Genomic DNA, 14906 nt, shown 5'->3' with positions numbered 1-14906 from the left:
AAAAAGAATTTATAGTTTATTATTGCATTTTTCCGTACATAAGAGTATAAGCAGTCACAGTATTGATTTTCGTATTTTCATTTATTAAGGAGAAGCTGTCCAAACATATCATAGAAATATATAAGTAGGAGTAAATTATATATTTTCATAGTTATTAGCATATAAAACTTGGCAAAATACTCCTAAAGGAGGTAAAATAAATTACATAGTCTCCCATAAATTCTTTTTCTTTAAGGAAAGTTTGAATATCGTTTTCTTTAACTCTTATGATAGACTAAAGTAAATAGTTCCAGCATTGGTATGGCTGCGTTCATAGAGTAGAGTTTATGAAGGAAAAACAATTGTCTTGGATGTTTTATATTTTTATACATAGTAAATGATGAATTACCCTCATGATTATATCGTATTCGATCAATTTATTCATATATTTATTATAGATACTGAATTATCTTATTAAATAAGTGTTTTGAAATGGTGTTTCTAGTCCAATCAGAGCTCCACTTTTGAAAAAACGTAAAGATTTTAACCAATGAACGAAGCCATGGTATGCTGGAGGCCTCTGATTGGTTTGAGCAATTTTCCCGCCTGGAGCGTGAAAATTTCAGTCCAATTACGGACACACTACAAGAAGGTTGGATTTGAACAGTGCTAGTGTATCGAGATAATTTCAGGTAAAAATAGTGATTTAATGAGTTTTTTTTTTTTTTTTTTTTTTTTTTTAACTTTTCGTTAAGACGATCATCGAGTAATCATTATTTGCTTCGTAAAGGTGTTATTTCGCTGAAAAATTATGTATATTGGTTTCGAAAAGGGATATAATTTCGAAACAGGAACGGCCATTAAGTATTTTCCGGTGCTGACAATATTTACCGTTTATTAATAAACTGACACTTTTTTTCAGTTTATTTTAATTCCCACATACGGTGAAATTATCTAAGATGAAGGCCATAATCACTGTTATTATATTAATCTGGGTACGTTGATAATTCTTGACGGTTTTTAAACAAGCAATTAGCCTTTTATTGCCAGTCTTACGCTAAATATATTGAAGATATTCAAGTCTAGAATATTCATTCATCCATACAGGTGATGCTATTTAAGGATCGTATAATGGATAGTTTAGCGAGTTTAATTTCGTTGCGATGGTTGTTTTGATAAATGTACGTTTGTATCTCTGCCTGTGTGTATGTAATTTGCGTTTGTGATTTGCTTAAAACTAAAACTATTTGACCGAATCTTAGGAAATTTGGTGGGATGATTGGTCCCAATCGAAGAACAATTTGATTAGATTTTGGGAGTGATTGGGTCAAAGATCAAGGTAACGAAATGTTATAAACGTCTTTGCTATATCGTGGTAAATTTTTATCGGATTTTCATGAAACTATACCAAAATGTTCATAATTCAATTGCATATCTTGTGATATATAACAAGGTCAAGAAGGTCTTTACGTCCTTTTGCTATATCGGAGACATATTTCATGAAATTTGGTGGGATGATTGACCATGATCCAAGGACAATTTTATTAGATTTTGAGTGATTGGGTCAAAGGTCAAGGTAACGAAACGTCATAAACGTCTGTTTGCTATGTCGTGGTCAATTTTTATCCTATTTTCATGAAACTAATGCCAAAATGTTCATAATTCAATTGCCTATCTTGTGATAAACATCAAAGCCAAGGTCTTTACGTCTTTTTGTTATATCGTGGGCAAATTTCATGAAATTTGGTGGCATAATTGACCATGATCCAAGGACAATGTGATTAGATTTTGGAAGTGATTGGGTCAAAGGTCAAGGTGAGGAAAAGATCCAAAATGTCTTTTTGCTATATCGCGGTTAATTTTTATCCGATTTGCATGAAACTAGTGGTAAAATGTGCATAATTAATTGCCTATTTTGTTAAGTGGTGTTGGCGAAGGTATGTGCTCTACCGAGTACCCATTTTAGTTTGTCATGCTTTATACGTCATGATTGATTTGAGGAATTTAAAAGAAACAATCAAAATTAACTATTCTTTTAGCAGGATGTGTTCGCCTACAAGATTTACAATCTCATTTTCCTTGTTTCAAAATACTTAGAGTAGATATCGTTGAATTTCTGTGATTAAAATGCGTAATTGATTTAAAGTTAAGTTATTGAGATTTATTCATAAAATCTATATTTATTTATATCCCAGAAGATAGTGATACTTTCCTTACTTTGGAATACTTAGAGTAGATAGTCTTTTCATTCTTGTGCTTAAAATGCGTAATTGATCTAGGAAATTAATTTACTGAGTTTTATTCATAAATTTTATCTAAATTTATGCATAACATTTAGGGCTAAGGGAAATTAAATACATACGTCATCAGAATTTATTTTTTAGAGGACAAATTACGGACAGTGGTTTTTTTTCGGGTTATTTTCTGGAACATTCAATGAATTTATTGTTCAAAATTATTGTAGAATCGATTTTCCTGCGTTAACAATGCCCATTGCGTAGTTGGTACGAGATGTTGTCAGTGTTCTTAATATACTTTATTTTAATTGTTCATTATTTCTCATCGTTTATTTATTTCCTTATTTCCTCTCCTCACTGGGCTATTTTTTCCCTGTTGGAGCCCTTGGGCTTAAAGCATTTGGCATTTTCCAACTAGGGTTGTACCTTAGCTAGTAATAATAATAATGGTCTAACACGTAAAGCACGTAATTATATGCGAGATGTTGATTCTTTAAGAATTAAACGCAATTTAGCCAAACTTAACTATACGTACGCAAATAAATTAGGGTAGATAATGGATTTAGTAACATATGATCTATTGATAATATAGCACATTATATGGTTTGTGTAGATACTTTTATAATATCATTCAACTTTGCAGAAATTGCAATTATAAATAGAAATCTAGTCTACAGAACTTGATACAAATTTCTTATATATTCTCTCTCGAAAAAACTACTTCTCAATATTATCATTTTAAACTACGTTGATGTTATGTCAATTGTTACATATTCTTCCTTAAAAGCAATTTTCGTAATTAGTAACAAAGTTAGTAATAAGGAAACCATTCAATATATCTTGTTATAGATTTAGAAAATGAAAAACTACGTATAGTCAATCTTCGAAGCCTTTTCCTTTCCTAAATACTAAATGGTAGTTCATAACGCAGTAACAGGTTGTGTCACTTCTAAAGAAAAATAATTCTAAATAAAATAAATTTGCTTTTTATTGGGTTGATACCCGATCCTCACTGATACCCATTGTTGCATGTACCAGATCGCCTAAGTGTCTAATTAAGAAAAGTAAAAATACCAGAGAAGGCAAAACAAAAGTAAACTCGGTTGGTAAGAAGAATCAGCTTGTAGGGTGACACAAGGATTTTTTACCTCTCTCTCTCTCTCTCTCTCTCTCTCTCTCTCTCTCTCTCCCTTCTATTCGTACCTTACAACTCTCTCTCTCTCTCTCTCTCTCTCTCTCTCTCTCTCTACGTATTTTTCAACTGTCCTTCCATGTACGTAGTCTCTCTCTCTCTCTCTCTCTCTCTCTCTCTCTCTCTCTCTCTCTCTCCACACATTTGTTTCCTCTACTCAAGTCTCTCTCTCTCTCTCTCTCTCTCTCTCTCTCTACGTATTATTCAACTGTCCTTCCATTTACGTACTCTCTCTCTCTCTCTCTCTCTCTCCTCTCTCTCTCTCTCTCTCTCATTCGAAATTATAATAATTTTTTTAACACACTACGTTTATTCAGCCCCAAATCTATATATTTTCATAAACGTCTAGTATTTATGATCATAAATACTCTCATTGACACGATGCTATGACGTAACATTGACGTAACACCTCACTGAAAGTATGGGTGGTTTAGTCCAGTTTAGCAGGGAAGCCTGCCTATCAGTTACCAGCTGTCTAAAGGTGTTTTCTGTTTCCTTTTAGAAAGAGGCCAGTGGTGATAATCTCATTACCTGAACTTGAAAGTAAAGTTAGTCTTTAATTTGATTTTGTGTTGAAGTATTTGAGTAACAAAGTGTTTTTCATTGTGAAGGAATGACCCTTAATGTAAGTTAGTGTAGATAAGCTGGGCACAAGACTGACTATACTTGATTTGTGAATGAAAGTGTGCGCCATTTAATTCGGTGAGATTTGAAAATCAATCATTGATTCTATGTAAATACAAGTTTTTGTTACGATTTCGGCGTTTAAGGTCATTAAAATAGGATTGTTCATCTCGTGTTATACATAAACAGTAGTCTTAAAAGTGTGCTTCCTACAATACAATTATTCTATAGATAATTGTTTTCAATCGTGGGTGATATTTTGCCAGGGAGGAATTACGGATTTGGGCATGGCTATTAAAAGGACGTCTATCAAGAGCTTATATAGTATATATTACGGTATCCTAAGTCTGAAAGATTTAGTGAGTTAGTGAACTTATTAATACGAATATGAAGTGAAGTTTATGGTATTCTAAGAATTATATTTTAAGCAATTTTGAGGTTAAGCCGATATATTTAGACAAACAGCAATCTTAAACTAATTGCCACCTAAGCAATAATCGTGATTGTATTGCTATAGATTTTTTTTTACCGTATTGATGAAAACGTAGACTACGGCAAGGGTTCTCCTCCATTGTTGACTGCTGTAAACAACCTTGCACAGTTTGACTACCGGGGAATAATTTTCAGAAACTCGGTGGTTTTAAATCTACCATATGATTCGAATTATGTATTCATTTGATTTGTTTTCTTTAAATTTATTAGCGAAAAAAAATTAAACTTGTAAGTAATGCTATTATGTTGAACAGACTGACATGTCTTTTTTTATAATTCATATTTTAAGGATCTATTTTAATGTTACTGTTCTTAAAATATTTCATTTTAATTGTTATAACTTTCGTAGTTTATTTACTTTCTTCAGTGGGCTATTTTTCCATGTTGGAGCCCTTACGCACAAGGCATCATGCTTTTCCGACTAGGGTTGTAGCTTAGCTAGTAATAAAAGTGAAATAATAGAAATTTATGATAAATTTCATTCAGAATGAGTTCTGATTGACTGTCGACCTTAGCACAGGTGGTGTAGCAAATGTACGTCTGTACTAGGGGGAGGAGCTTGGTTTTAATACCCCCATCCACCCCTCCCCATTTAGTGTGTCCTCTTACTGCAATGGTCGTTAGATTTGGATTTATTAAGTAAAACATCTTAATATCTATACATTACCTGAAGAGGTTACTTCACTATTCATGCCTTATTAAAATAGATATGTTGAGGAGTTGTATTATCAAATTTCAAGGGCTTTAAACTGGAGAAATTAATGTTAGAAGATTTAAATTTGGTATGTAATTGTATTAACAAGAATGTCGTCCTGTATATTTGAAAGACCTAAAATATTAAGACTTGCAACTGAAGATTTTCTTGTTTTCTAAATGAACTGATTATGTGGATTTGGCTATGAACGCAGAATACGCTGTGATACAAACAGATTTCTTAGGATTTCATTGTGTGATGCAAGGAAAACGGCCCTTAAATCAAGTAAAATTAAAATTAAGTTTATATTGCTTGGAACATTTGTTTGTAGCAAGTAATTAATACAGATTAATCTTCCTTTCAGAAAGGGCATCGTATCGAGACCTAAGCTGTTGTTACAATTAAAGTAATTTCAATACATCTCTTAAGTTAATTCAATACAACTCAAGGTAACTCGAGCAGTAAATGTTAAATTACCCCGATTGAAAGATATTTTTTTCACCATTCACTATACATCGCGTGCTTCATTTTTTTTTTTTTTTTCAGAACGTTAAATTCAAAGAGTGCATTTAAGTTAGTTAGCTTATGCTTTTAATAAGTAAATTTTATAATATCCGTTAAATAGTTGATATTATTACGAGGTTTAATTCAGTCATTGTTTTGAACAAATTGTAAATTTTTTTATGGCAACTTTTTAGTTATTTTTACCAGTTCTTGTGTTATTGCGAAATATCTATAGTAAATTAATATCTGGAAATTAGTATAATTAAGATCAAATTCAAGATTTTAACTAAGAAATTATTTAAAAAAAAAAATAAATTGAAAGAATTATCAAATAGAGCATGTTGGTAAAGTAGATATCTGAATTAGCTATAAATTCTGTACTAGTTTTAAACATCTTTAATTTAACGGTAATTAATGTCTATTAATATAACTTAAATGATTTTGATAAAAAGTTTTTAAATAAAAAAAATCATTTTATTTTTCAATTGTCTTCACTTTTTTGATACTCCAATTAGTTCCAGCTAATTAATAATAATAATAATAATAATAATAATAATAATAATAATAATCCTTGGGTTGTATCGAATCGTCTTTGTATATACTGTAGATGTATCGAAATGAAATTAATTTGGATGCAAGTGTCTGTCAATGTCTCGAATCTCACTTCACCAACAAGATGGAAAAGTTAATGTCGAGGTAAGTTTTTTAGGTTTTATTTATTTTCCATTTGAAAAAAGAGACTATTTTTACACTCCCCAAGTTAAAATAACATTTATGACCCCTAAGTTCCAGTAACTTTTATACCCTCTAATTTACATTTAACTTTTACACTCACAAGTTACATTACATTTTAGACCCCCAAGTTACATTAAATTGTATGCCAGTTTAGTTACATTAAATTTTATACTCTTAAGTTACATTAACTTTTATACCCCAAGTTACATTAACTTTTATACCCCCTAAGGTACATTTATTTTTACACCCCGTAAGTTATGTTAACTTTGTTTTACGCCCCCTAAGTCACATTGTTTTACTCCCCCTTGAGTCACATTGTTTTACGCCCCCTAAGTCACATTGTTTAACGCCCCCTAAGTCACATTGTTTTACGCCCCCTAAGTCACATTGTTTTACACCCCCTAAGTCACATTAGGTTTTACGCCCCCCAAGTTACATTGTTTTACGCCTCCTAAGTTAAATTAGCATTTACACTTCCTAAGTTACATAAACTTTTATACCTTTTATGTTAGATTAACAAGTACCTCTAGTTACAATAACTTTGACGCCCCTTAAGTTGCATTAACTTTGATGCCCCTTAAGTTACATTAACTTTGATGCCCCTTAAGTTGCATCAACTTTGACGCCCCTTAAGTTACATTAACTTTACCCCCCTTATACATTAACTTTATGCCCCCAAAGTTACATTAGCTTTACGCCTTAGCTTTACGCCCCCAAAGTTACATTAACTTTACGCCCCCAAAGTTACATTAACTTTACGCCCCCAAAGTTACATTAACTTTACGCCCCCAAAGTTACATTAACTTTACGCCCCCAAAGTTACATTAACTTTACGCCCCCAAAGTTACATTAACTTTACGCCCCAAGAGTTACATTAACTTCACACCCCCAAAGTTGCATTAACTTCACGCCTCCAAAGTTACATTAACTTTTACGTTCCTAAGTTACATTAACTTTTACATTCCTAAGTTACATCAACTTTTACGTCCTTAAGTTACATTAACTTTATGCCCCCAAAAGGTACAGTAACTTTACGCCCCCAAAGTTATATTAACTTCATGCCCCCAAAGTTTATTAACTTCACGCCCCCAAAGTTACATTAACTTTTACGTCCCTAAGTTACATTAACTTTTACGTCCCTAAGTTACATTAACTTTCACGTCCCTAAGTTACATTAACTTTTACGTCCCTAAGTTACATTAACTTTACGCCCCCAAAGTTACATTAACTTCACGCCCCCAAAGTTACATTAACTTCACGCCCCCAAAGTTACATTAACTTCACGCCCCCAAAGTTACATTAACTTCACGCCCACAAAGTTACATTAACTTCACGCCCACAAAGTTACATTAACTTCACGCCCCCAAAGTTACCTCAACTTTTACATCCTTAAGTTACCTCAACTTTTAGGCCCTTAAGTTACATTAACTTTACACCCCCAAAGGTACATTAACTTTGACGTCCCTTAAGTTATATTAACTTTGATGCCCCTTAAGTTACATTAACTTTGACGCCTCTTAAGTTACATTAACTTTGACGCCCCTTAAGTTACATTAACTTTGATGCCCCTTAAGTTACATTAACTTTGATGCCCCTTAAGTTACATCAACTTCGACGCCCCTAAGTTACATTAACTTTACGCCCCTAAAGTTACATTAACTTTACGCCCCTAAAGTTACATTAACTTTACGCCCCCAAAGTTACATTAACTTCACGCCCCCAAAGTTACATTAACTTTGACGCCCCTTAAGTTATATTAACTTTGACGCCCCTTAAGTTACATTAACTTTGACGCCCCTTAAGTTACATTAACTTTGACGCCCCTTAAGTTACATTAACTTTGACGCCCCTTAAGTTACATTAACTTTGACGCCCCTTAAGTTACATTAACTTTGACGCCCCTTAAGTTACATCAACTTTGACGCCCCTTAAGTTACATCAACTTTGACGCCCCTTAAGTTACATCAACTTTGACGCCCCTTAAGTTACATTAACTTTGATGCCCCTTAAGTTACATCAACTTTGATGCCCCTTAAGTTACATCAACTTTGATGCCCCTTAAGTTACATTAACTTCACGCCCCCAAAGTTACATTAACTTCACGCCCCCAAAGTTACATTAACTTCACGCCCCCAAAGTTACATTAACTTTTACATCCCTAAGTTACAGCAACTTTTACGTTCCTAAGTTACATCAACTTTTACGTCCTTAAGTTACATTAACTTTACGCCCACAAAGGTACAATAACTTTGACACCCCTTAAGTTACGCTAACTTTGACGCCCTTTAAGCTACATCAACTTTTACTTCCCTAAGTTACATTAGCATGATCAATTACTCCCCACCATATGTGAAACAGGGCCCTTGTGCTGGCAGGCCGTAACCCATTAACAAGCAAAGAATCAATATGAATGTAGATAGGTTTTGTCCAGGCTTGGACAATGTTGATATTGAAGGCTTGTTGGAAGCCCAGATGGGAATAAGACAAGGTTGTATAGCTATAAAGGGGCCAGAAGTATAATGCTAAAGCATCCATCCAAGAATACTTTTGATATGTTATTGTGTGCTGTAGAAATATTTGATTCTGAAAGTCAGCTTTTTTATTATTTGGTTTTATTAACTTGTCAAGCTTTGTAATGTGTCCTAGATAAATGTTTGTTATAAGCCTTGCCAAAAAAAGAAAAAATGAACTAATAAAATTATCAATAATTCATCTGAGTTTGGACACAGCTTGTTATACCAAACTAGTGAATATGTTAATTGCCTTTTCATGTGAAGTAAATGCATCTATTAAAGGATCACGTTTAATCATAACATTTAATATATTGAATAGAATAATGTTGATCCAATATTCCTTCTTCGATTATTGTTCAGTAACTTATCCATCTGGCTAATATGCTCTAAATCGTCGTCTGGAGTCTTAGTTAAATAAATACATCAAAGAAAATTCATAAATGTACTTATCTAGATTCAACAAATTAATGTTTAAACTTTTTCAGGTAACTGGTTAATAACCAATAAAAAGCTTCGAGAAGTTGGGAATCGAAGTATTCCAATGATGCAAGACTCTTCCACAAATGGGCCCTTCACTAATAGGCCCTTCACAAATTTGGGCCCTTCACAAATAGGCCCTTCTAAAAGGGACTCTTCACAAATGGACCCTTCCACAACTAGTTCACCTCAAGCAATATGGTAAGTTATAAAACAACAATAAAGTGTCTCATCTTATTTGCTAAGATTTGTCAGTAACTAATCTTTAAGGGACTGTTATTTCTTACATATTACCTCGGGCAACGAAGATGGAAGGTGGTTATGTTTTTTACCCGTGTTTGTGTGTGGGTGTAGCTGTTTGTGAACAGCTTCCTGGGCACAATTTTAATCGTAATGATACTTGCATGGATTAACTGTATGTCAAAAGCAAGAAATTATTAAGTTTTCGAAGGTTAAGGTCACGGTCAAGCAAAATGTCCAATTCACATAATCAGCCATAAGTTTGGACATCGTTGTCACAGAGACTTCAAACTTGCCTCATATTTGAGTGTATGAAAATCCACCTCAATTAATACATGTAAAGGTCAAAGTCTAGCAAAAGGTCGAGAAATAGGTTGTTGCGGCGGAGGTCTGCGCTCTACTGAGTACCCCTCTAGTTAATACTGTGGTTGCAATTTTCTGCAAATGAAGGTTACTATAATTGATTTGTTTATATAAAAGGAAACTTTAAACTAGTTTAGTGGTTATTTATTTGTTGTGGTAAACTCTCTATGAATGGGTAATATTCTGTTAAATCTAAAGTTATTTCATTCATAATTTTTCTTATGCAGTCACATCAAAGGTAGCTATCAATACTGTACATTCGCAACCAGTGTATGTAATGCTAAATTGCCTTAAGAATTCACTAAACTTTAATTTTTAAGGTTTAAGATATGTATTGATCTAATGATATGAGCAGCATCGAAAAATCAGAGGCTCATATCCTGTTTCCATTCGTTAAAATTTTAGAACAAATTAAACTACATGAAGTTGAAATATTCTTTTATATAAAACATATGAAAACCCATGGGTTTTATGATTATGATAATTGATTTTATAAAATAAGTATACAAATTAAATAACGAGATTTATAATTTTTCGTTACTGGATCAAAATTAATAATTTGAGGTAGATATTCTTGACATGTCCCTGTACTAATAGAGCTTTGGTGATTAGGTCTTCGTCCCTCATAGTCTTTCTTTGATTGTTGGGAAATAAAATAATCCCCAATTAATTGCTAATATAAAGTACCTCTAAGTTGGATAATAAGTAAAACAGGGATTTAATCATAAGAAATTTCTCTCTCTCTCTCTCTCTCTCTCTCTCTCTCTCTCTCTCTCTCTCTCTCTCTCTCTCTCTCTCTCTCTCTCTCTCTCTCTAGTTTGACAATTACATGATGACTTGTGTGCAGAAGACACAACACTGTTAAATCTCATGTTTCCTTGACTTTAGGTTCACTAAATTTGTACAAGAAGTGTTTTGTATGTCGGTAGAAAGCTCCCCTTCATAAGATATCATCTGTAGATGAATTCTTGGTTCGTAAATTAAGCCTCCACTATCAAGAGTCTGAGCTAATATCACTTTTTTTTAGCTAGTATGTGCATCTTGCCCTCACTCAACAAAGATACCATCAAAGCCTCTGGGCAGTACGATAGATTATTGGTGGGCAAAGGCTTAAATATTTTATTATTTTAACAATTACCTTTGGATTTATGTATGAGAATATTCTAGAAGCTTAGTGGACCTGTTTTAAAGTGTGATTTTCTTATCCCTACCTCAACTATTCTGTCCATATAAGAAGGCACTAGTGTGGTTTGGTTTCCACCTGGTTTACGTTTGTCAGTAAATTTGAGCCAAAGGCCAAATGTTCATGCTGTGTATTTCCAAATCTGTAATTAGTTCCCTAAATACTATAGTTTGAAGTCATTTTAGTGAGTTTTATGAGACATTTACTCTTCATGGCATGAACTGATGTATCAGTCGATTCTGTTCATTTTTCCTCGGTGCGTATTTAAATGGAATATAACTCTAGTGCATATTTTTTTTTTTCCTAAACGTCTGGAGCAATGGTGCACCTTGCCTCATAGAATAGATATTCCATAATGTAGAAGTACTAAAAGGTTGAGCCCACTGCGAAATTTGCTCTCTCAAATCTTTGTAATGTTTTGTAAGAGACTGCATTCGTTTAATTGAACTAATATTCCTGTAAGGGGTTGTTGTGGCCTTATTGGTAACGTCTCTGCCTGGTGATTGCCAGACGGAGGTTCGAGTCCAGCTCAAATGTTAGTTCATTTAGTGTCTGCAACCTTACCATCCTAGTGAGCTAAGGATAAGGGGTTTTGGGGAGCCTCTAGGTCTACATGTCGAGTCATCGGCAGCCATTACCTAGCCCTCCCTTGTCCTAGCTTGGGTTGAGAGAGGACATTGTCCTGCTTTCTAGGGTAATGCCACTGTCCCGTTCCTCTGCTATTCATGATCGGCCTTTAAACCTAATTTGTTCCCTTCAAAGCTAACGGAATAGTTTCGATTGGTATAGTAATGCGCTTCCTTCAATGCTAAAGGAATGGTTTCGATTGGTATAGTATTCATACTTACTTGATTAGAGTACTTATTACAAAATTTCAAATCATTAAGGTACTTGGCGAGTTCCCACTGAAAGGGAAATAATTCTAGTACGTAATTATCCACAACATGCTAAAATCTAAAAAAAAAAAAAAAAAATAAATAAAAAAAAATAAAAAAAATCTTATAATTCTGTGGAAGTACAAGAAAAGTATGCATATCTATTTTAGTTGATTTTCAATATTTAAAATCATTTTAAAATAGAGAATTAAGGAAGAAGTGAATATCCTTTTCCTCTACACAGTAATGCTAGAATCTAATTACCATAATTCAAATAGTTGGAGGTAATGGTAGTTATGAGGTTCAGATTTTCTTCCATAGACTTTAGTAACCTATAACAAAGTATCCTTTTCTGGAAGCTTAACTGGCTAAGGGAGGCTGCGATATATTGTAGCTAAAAGAATAATTTATATGCCAGGTTATGACCACATTGAGTTGATAAGTAACTAATCATTGATGCATTCTTTTAGTAATTACAGTGATAACATACGCTAATTAGGGCATAGGAGAATATCAATGTCAATGGTAGACTGCACAACAGTGTATTCTAATGTTTTGTTAATGCCAAAAGATGGTCATAAATGGTTAGAATTAGTCTATACAGACCCGGGTTTGTCGCACTCGTTTGATTATTTGCGCTGAGTAATTCTTTAACTTGATAATCAATAGCCTGTTGTATATATCTGGTACATGGATGGAATCACTTTTGCAACAACTAAAAGTCTACAGTATAAGATATATGTATATATAAAAAAACGAGTTTGTTATGGCCGTCTATTGCTAATTTACCAATGAGAGATTTCCAGTACCCCCTTAAGACGACAACACAGACCCTACTGACAAAGGGGTACCCTTGTTCCACTGGACTTCTGTTAATACATCCTTAAAGCCAGACCCCTCACTCATACCCAGTATGTTGTTATTATTATTATTATTATTATTATTATTATTATTATTATTATTATTATTATTATTATTATTTTCTAAGCTACAACCCTAGTTGGAAAAGCAGGATGCTATAAGCCCAGGGGCCCCAACAGAGAAAATAGCCCAGTGAGGAAAGCAAACTAGAAAAAATAAAATATTTTAAGAACAGTAATAACGTAGAAATGAATATTTCCTATATAAACTTTAACAAAACAAGAGGAAGAGAAACCAAATAGAATAGTGTGCCCGAGTGTACCATCAAGCAAGAGAACTTTAACCCAAGACAGTGGAAGACTATGGTACAGAGGCTATGGCACTACCCAAGACTATAGAACAGTGGTTTGATTTTGGAGTGTCCTTCTCCTAGAAGAGCTGCAATGATCAGTTTTTAGTTGATTGCTTTTCATTCTTAATTTATCCTCCTCTTGCTGAGTTTACAAAGTAATCTTTGCTTTACACAAGTACTTTGCATCCAACCCTTTCACCTGTTTCACAATAGGCAGTGAATTTCCTAGTTCCTAATCATTAACATTACCACAACTTTTGTCTCTGATATTGGGCACAGAATTAACTCAATGTTATTTAAATATTTATCAATCTTATGAGCCTCCAAATACGAAATATAATTTATCTTTCACCTAACATAGCACTAATTAACTTTTTTTTTTTACAGGCCTGGCTGCTGTGATCAATATAGTCAAATGTACAGAGAGACAACTTGAAGAAAATCTTAAGGATTATTGACAACTCAGAATGGGATCTGTTGCTGCTGAATAAACGGTAAGAAAGTGTGCAATGAATTTCCCTTATCATCCTGACCTTGCCAAAAAAAGGGAGCATTTGGATTATGCAGTGTTATAATCTATACATTAGAGACTAATGTACTAGAATCAAGTTTGCTGGTTCAGTTAGCAAAGTGGTAAAGTGAAATTCCCCTTATTAAGACTCTGCCACTTGGAATGACAACTTAGTTTTGTAGCATTGTTCAGATAAGATTTCATGGATTTAGTTAAAACTTTTAATCTTCACTATTTTGACCAAATCTTAGCTTTCTCAAAAAGAAAAATCCTGATTCAAAAAACAGCTAAATATCTTACTTTTAAGCTAGAAAATCTCTTGATTTCTTGTTCTCATTGCAAACTTATTCGGAAATTGTATGCAAAGGCAACATCTATTCTATAATCAAAATACATGTTTTACGAAATTAGTTGGAATCTTAGTTATTTATAATAATTTTGTTTGCAACTAGCATTAAAAGATAAGGGGTTTGTGCCCGGCAATACAATGTTAGTCATGAAAAATGTTTATTCGAACTATAGCACATTTGACACATTCTTACAAACGATATTCTAGGCTCATTTTCCAGCAAATCAATAGCTTAAACTAGATGTAATATACACTCAAAACGTTGTTAATTTCCAGAAATAACGTACTAGGAATATTTCCACAACTAATTTAGTTTATAATTTACATAATTTAAGAAGATCAATGTGTGTAGATGTATGTTGATTAATGCATTGCATTAAATGATTAACACACATCCTCTTCTATTCAAATATTTATTTTTTCTTTACAGGCTCATCAGAACAGCAGACGACATAAAACATATGGAAGATGCACACGCCAGTCGCATGAATTGGAGAAACCCTTCATTACAATAAAAAAGACTGAAGAGATAAACTCTTATAGAAGCTACAATATGAAAAGGAATATCTCATTTGACTATAAACAAACGTTTAGGATTTTATTAAGACAGAAATAAGTTTGCTATGGTCATCTGAAATTCAGTTTGTCAAAATGTTCAGGTCCTCTTTTGAAAAAGATCCTCCCCTTCTGTTTCCAGCTGAGAAAAAGCAAAGTTTCAAGCCCAT

At 33.2% G+C, this 14906-nt stretch overlaps 1 long non-coding RNA gene across 1 annotated transcript; it reads left to right on the top strand.

Annotated features, from left to right (window-relative positions):
• The first annotated feature begins 573 nt into the window (after window positions 1-573).
• On the top strand, window positions 574-14679 carry LOC137629404 (uncharacterized). The gene is made up of 6 exons (XR_011041493.1): window positions 574-671; window positions 5583-5667; window positions 6330-6418; window positions 9456-9648; window positions 13709-13815; window positions 14612-14679. It is a non-coding gene; the product is annotated as an uncharacterized lncRNA (long non-coding RNA).
• The last annotated feature ends 227 nt before the right edge of the window (window positions 14680-14906 follow it).

This window comes from Palaemon carinicauda, chromosome 37 (genome assembly GCF_036898095.1).
Source record: "Palaemon carinicauda isolate YSFRI2023 chromosome 37, ASM3689809v2, whole genome shotgun sequence".
Classification (NCBI taxonomy): domain Eukaryota; kingdom Metazoa; phylum Arthropoda; class Malacostraca; order Decapoda; family Palaemonidae; genus Palaemon; species Palaemon carinicauda.
The sequence above is the reverse complement of the archived record's forward strand: the minus strand, read 5'-3'. Positions and strand labels throughout refer to the sequence as shown.